The sequence below is a fragment of the Sinocyclocheilus rhinocerous genome, unplaced genomic scaffold (genome assembly GCF_001515625.1).
Source record: "Sinocyclocheilus rhinocerous isolate Xijiao unplaced genomic scaffold, SAMN03320098_v1.1 scaffold1327, whole genome shotgun sequence".
Taxonomy (NCBI): Eukaryota; Metazoa; Chordata; class Actinopteri; order Cypriniformes; family Cyprinidae; genus Sinocyclocheilus; species Sinocyclocheilus rhinocerous.
The window spans coordinates 102258-108418 of record NW_015660879.1 but is presented as its reverse complement, the minus strand read 5'-3'; positions in this window follow the sequence as shown (position 1 = coordinate 108418).

Sequence of the window (6161 nt, the reverse complement as noted above, 5' to 3'; positions counted from 1 at the left end):
GGCCGATTGATGGCCAGTTGAATTAGAAACTTGGCTGACAGCAGAAGTTTCCCCAGCCTCTCTGGCCACACTGTTTCCATCAAACTTTGTTCCTGCTACTTGACACTGAAGCTGTAGGAGCAAACACGGGCCAGAAATTTGAAGTGAGACCAGAATGCAAGGCAGGGAAGAATGAGGACGATATGTCTTGGAGGGAGAGTGTGCGATCTGCAGCATTACACAGGGGAAGCTCCATCTGTTGATGTAACCTTTGCTTCTGCCATATCACCTACCTCAGCACAAGTTAGACCCGTATATGTCTCGCTGTCAGGCTGTCAACACGAAATGAGTAAAGCCTCCAGATCACTCATCGCAGAGTTCAAATGCAGTTTAGGTTGTTTGAAAAAGTGACTGCTTGTGGTTATGCATGCCTCACATTGTCAGAAGCCAACAAATGCGAATCAATATGCATTTGCTAGTCGGTGGTAGGGTTTTATTGAGGGAACTGCATCAGTGATTGAGGCATCTCATTACACATTCAACAAACGGACTCGAATGCTTCATTTAACCATTTAAAGGGACGGTTCACCTAGAAATTACAATTCTGTCATCATTTATTCACCCTCATGCTGTTCCAGACTTTTTCTGTGGAGAATAACAGGAAGGAACTTTATAGTGATTTTTTCCCCATATAATAATAATTTATAGATACTATGGGTTGTCACCATAAATCCATTAAAGTAGTTCATATATGACTGATGTGGTTTGTTCCAGGTTTCTGTGAATTAAACGACAGCGTTGTGTGAAGAAATTTAAGTGGTTATTTATTCTTAAACTGAGTCATAAAAGTCAGTATGTACAGTATGTCTCAAATAAAATGCGTCACAACAAGGGATTCACCAATTTTAAAATTCTAAATGAATTTAAAATACATTAAATAAATTGAATTAAATACTAAAATTCATTTCATGCTTAATTTATGCTTTATATATTAATTTATTAAATAAAAATAAGAAGTATTTTCACATTTCCAGTAAGTGTTTTCAGAGATTGAAAGAAGTTTTTGAGCGTTAGATGATGGCAAAGGTAACGATAAAAGTAAAAATAGGAGAAATGTACGTGCAATTAAATATATTATACTAACAGATATATACCCAAGATCGACCAATAAAAATAATTCGATTTTCATGTGAATAATCACTTAAATGCTGTTTGTCTGTCATACATTTATTGTATGACTTTTGTCTTGTATGACTTTGTATTATTGTTGCATGTATATATATATATAACCCATATGTGTGTGTGTGTGTGTGTGTGTGTTGGGAGAAACAGTATATCTTGACAGGATCCAATGAAAGATCAAATTCAGGATACTTTACACTGCCTGGTCTTATGTGGTTAAGAAGATCAGTTTTTCTGTTACAAAACAAATATCTGTGATCTGTGATTAAACGTTTTTAGTTAAAGCCAGAATATTTTATAGACAGGCAGATTACAATTGATTTGGAACAGAAAAACCAACTCTGGATCTTCTGGATTTCTTATCATTTGGTGTGTTTTCTTAGAAGGAAGGAAGGATATGATCTTATATATGACCAGGGCTTTAAAAAGCTTAAAGTATTGTTTCAATGCTTCCTTTAAAAATCTTCTTCATCCACAGCTTCTTTCGAGCACATCTGGTTGCATGTATGAAACATGCATGAATGAGCCCACACATGTAAGCATATAATACGCATGAAGGGACAAAGACACAATGCTCATGACACTCTGATGCGTTTATACATATAAGATCTTGAATTAGGTATATAGTTGACGTCAGATTGGAAGTTATCTAGTGCAGTAATTCGATTGAAAACATTCAATAGCAAAACATTCCATTCAAGTTTAATTTTAATGCTGCTGGAGCAACAATACTGTGTCTCAAGAGCGTATCTATGGATATGTATGCATGACAACAGTTGCCAGGAGCTACAAAGGCTAAAAATAACTAAGTTTGGAGCAGGGGCCACAGCAAATCATTCACAAGAACCTTTGCAGCTTAGTTAATGACTTTCCTCAGAAGGGATCGTATCAAATTAAATGAAACCCCCTCAATTTACATAATGATTATTTTATGAAACAATTAATAACAAAAGTATGATGAATTAACCACCACTCATGTCACATTACAACTAAAATTAGGTGATATTTAATGAACGTGCTACATTATTCGAATCACAACATGCATTAAATAGGATGTAAGATGAAAAGAGAGTGTTCTTGCGAGAGAAAGAGGGTGTCAAGAGTAAAATTCAGCTGAACTTGAAAGTTTAAAGCTGAAAGTTTAACTCTCCCTTTTCCTAGCCTTCATATAAACAGAAAACATCGTCAGCTTAAGCTAGAAATATACTTTAACAAACCTCAAGGGGGCGATAGCGTGACCTTCAAATGTCAGTGCCATTATGTTCTAGTAACGTTGACTTGGCAAGATTTTCTTCAAACTGTTGCTCTGCAATGACAATACAGTAGCTCACTTAAAACGGAAACTGTACAAGACTGTTTATGCTAATGTGTGCTATAGCAGCCCTCACAGCATCGAAACCCAAAGCTATTCTATTGGCTAAGACAAATTCACTACATATGATTAGAAATAATTAGAAAAGACAGAATTGTTTTGTGCTTCAGTTACTCTTTGCAAGCTAACAGCTTAGCCTTACTGTATACAGTAGTCAACATTTGAAGTGGATCAAAACCTTTCATCAAAGTTGTCCTAAAACCAAAACAATACCCGTTCTTGTCGTAGGACAACTTTGATGAACTTTTTTGATCCACTTCAAATGTTGACTACTGTAGTGCTAACTGGTTCAAAAAAGCTCTTTTGTTAGTTATAACTAGCTAGATTTCATGATTACACACTACATTTTTGTATAACACATAACGTTGAAATGAGTATTTGTGTTCTGTTATGAATCACAACATGACATTTTAGAAAGTAAATTCAGTAAATTTAACTAGCTTAGCTAGAAATGTTTGTTTACATGCATGCAAATATAAAATCCTTCAAGGATTTAAAACACATTTAAGAAAATGTGCTAATGTCTTAACATTAATGATAACATAATTAATGTTTAATAATAAATAACATTAATGTAACATTAAATTAACATGATCAAATTATAGCTATTACCAAAAATTAAACATTTTCTTTGTGCTCTGTTACCCTTATTTTAAGCTACTACTATAGCCTAGCATAGTGCTAACTAGTTCAGAAAAGCTCTTTGATTAGCTATAACTAGCCAGATATCAAAATAACGTACTACGGTTTTGATGCATTTGAAATGCGTACTTATTATTAATCGTGGCCTGACACATTTCTGAAAGCAACAATTTCAGACTCACTTAGTCAGAAACGTTCACATTCACGTCTTGCAAATATAGAATCCTTCAAAAATTGTCTTGATGATGAATTGAAAGCATTAATTGAAAAAGCTTATTTGGATATTGCCATATTGTTCCCAGCTAATTCTATTAATAAAACACGGAATACCCATTCAGGTTTTCAGAACTGTCAAAAACCACTATCTCTCATTTCCTATGAAGCCTTAATAATCTAATGCTGAGTCGCAGCGGTCTATCAAGTGGAGACTCTCAAAACACATTCTGCAGTGCCGCAGTTAAAGTTTAATGTAAATTGAAGGTTTTATGATCTTTACCGCATCCTGTCTCGCTCAACTTTTTTGTGTCATCAGTAGCTGAGGGTCTAATGGTGCAAACCTCGCATCCGCCGCAGCGGTGGGCCTCGTTCTGTCCACTGGGGTGCTTTTAAACCGCAGTGCAGTGATGCCTTTGGATTCCCCTTCTGCTTTAACTACCTCATCTTTCACACAGCGGGTCCGGTCGAGCACCTGCGCTGCTATCAATAGCTCTGTGTCTTTGCTGCAGATTGTCTCACTTGGGAGCGGCAATTAAAGGTGTATTAGTTCAGAACCGTGACCCTTACACCTCAGCTTCGGTGGTGTCACGGCACTGAAATGACAGCAGGATGTGTTTTCTTCACACTTTCAATTCCCAAGCACAGCTCACTCCAAAAACACACATCAAAACATGGTATTTCTGTACACTGGACCTGGAAACAATATAATGATGCCGGTTCAGTTGTGAGTTACTGTTCTGGTGAAGATTTATTATTGTTCATAGTCATAATTTAAGTGATTTCTGTGTGTGTGACTGTGTGTTTTTGTTTTAGGCTATAAATCCTGTGTTGAACAGCAGGATAATTAACTTGAAAGGCTGTATCTAACTTTGGTGTTCTGTTGCTTTATAAGCGTCAACAGAAAGTCCGGTTACAAGCCCGGACTATTGAAACTGTCAAAGACCGTAAGTTACAGCTGAATGCCCGACGATACTCTTGCAATGGTGGAAGCTTACATGATCGTGAGTGAAAACTTATTGACTAAGCTGTTTTATTTAGGGCAAAAGTAGTTCATTTTGATCTCAATGTGCTTTGCAGTCTCACTTTTTCAAAAATAGGGTAGCCTATGAATAGATCATTAAAAGTAGGTGACAGTTTTCCAGAGCTTTTGGTATTTTCTTCAGACCAATCTATAATGGGATCAGAAACAACTCTTTGAAACTTTTAATAACACCACTTCCTGTTAGGTCATTTTTTTGGTCATTTTGTATACTCTAGTACTCGACAGATAAATTAATTGGCCGTCATATTGCTTCTTGCTATTTTTTTTAGCTTTATCTTTAGTCGTGTTTCATGTAAAATAGTGCTTTCATATAAATGTGTCTCAAAATAAGCTCAAAACCACCCATACACCCTGTTCCATTCAGCTGTGCTCTTCTAGCTGTTAGAAAGCAATATCCCAGTCAGCAAACAAATTTGACCCAGATTTGGCATTCCTCTGGCACAGCTGGCATTCATCCGGCACTGGCATACAGCTTGTGGGCCAAACATGGCCTGGGTTTGGCAGAGATGGTACTGGGTTTAAAACGGCACACAAGACATGGGCCAGATGTCAAATGTAGTATTTGGCCCAGATGTCAAATGTTATGTGGGCCACATAAGTATGGCCGATCTTGACCCATATTTAAAATCCATTTCAAATATTTTTGAGTAAAATCCCATTGTTTTCCCATACAGAAAGGTAATATATTCACATATTTGTGAAACACTGTGAAACACTTGTGAAACAATTGATAAATGGAAGTAACTATAAGCTAATTAACTTAGGGGGGGGGGTACAATGCTGTTTCATGCATTCAGAGTTGTTTACACTGTTAAAGAGTCGGATTCTCATGCTAAGCATGGACAAAATAAAAAAAAACAATTTGGATTACATGAGATTGGGTGAATTTCCCCTTTAAAAGTCTGCACTGTGGGGTCAATCGGTGACGTGACTTACATGAACTAATGGGCTGAAACAAGTTTTGAACTTTCATTGCAAACAAATATTAATAAATTGTACTGTGATTTCAGGAGTGTCAGAAAAAACCCTAAAACGGGAAGTTACAAGAACATTTGTAATGGGAGCCGCTGACAGAGATACAGGAAACACAGATGATCTTATTAAGAGAAATCTTATTAAATAACTTTATGCATTTTTCACAATATATTTCAACTATATCATGCATCTGTAAAACCTAAAAATGTGAATTCTGGTATCTTAAGATTTTTTTGTATGTTTTTTTTGGCATGTTTTGTATATTATTATTTCTCTTTTCTGCATTTCACCTCTGCTGTTGTAGTTTGTTTATTTCTATGTGACATATTGCTCCTATATTCTTCCATGCTGATGGCAGTGCTGCAGAGCTGGAGCGGATCTCCTGTCGAAGAACATCTCCAAGGCACTATGAACCATCTGACTAGTAAGTAAAACCTCAAACATTCAAAAGTTTATCAAATATTCAAAAAAAAAATCAAATATTTCCTGTATGTCCTACAAGGCCATCTTGTTTTAACTCTGCACTGAGGACACTTCATGCACAACAACCTACAGAGGGGTCCATCATAATTCGAAAAAAGACACAGATGATAATAAAAAAAGATCTTTGAAATTAAAATTAATAACGGTAAGACAGAACCAGAGTACTGTGAACGTACCTCACTTCAAACTGTAACGGTCTGTATGTATATTATTTTCTAAACTTTAGTGAAGTGTTTTAAGTAGACTTTGTTGCTTGTGGAAACCTCACGC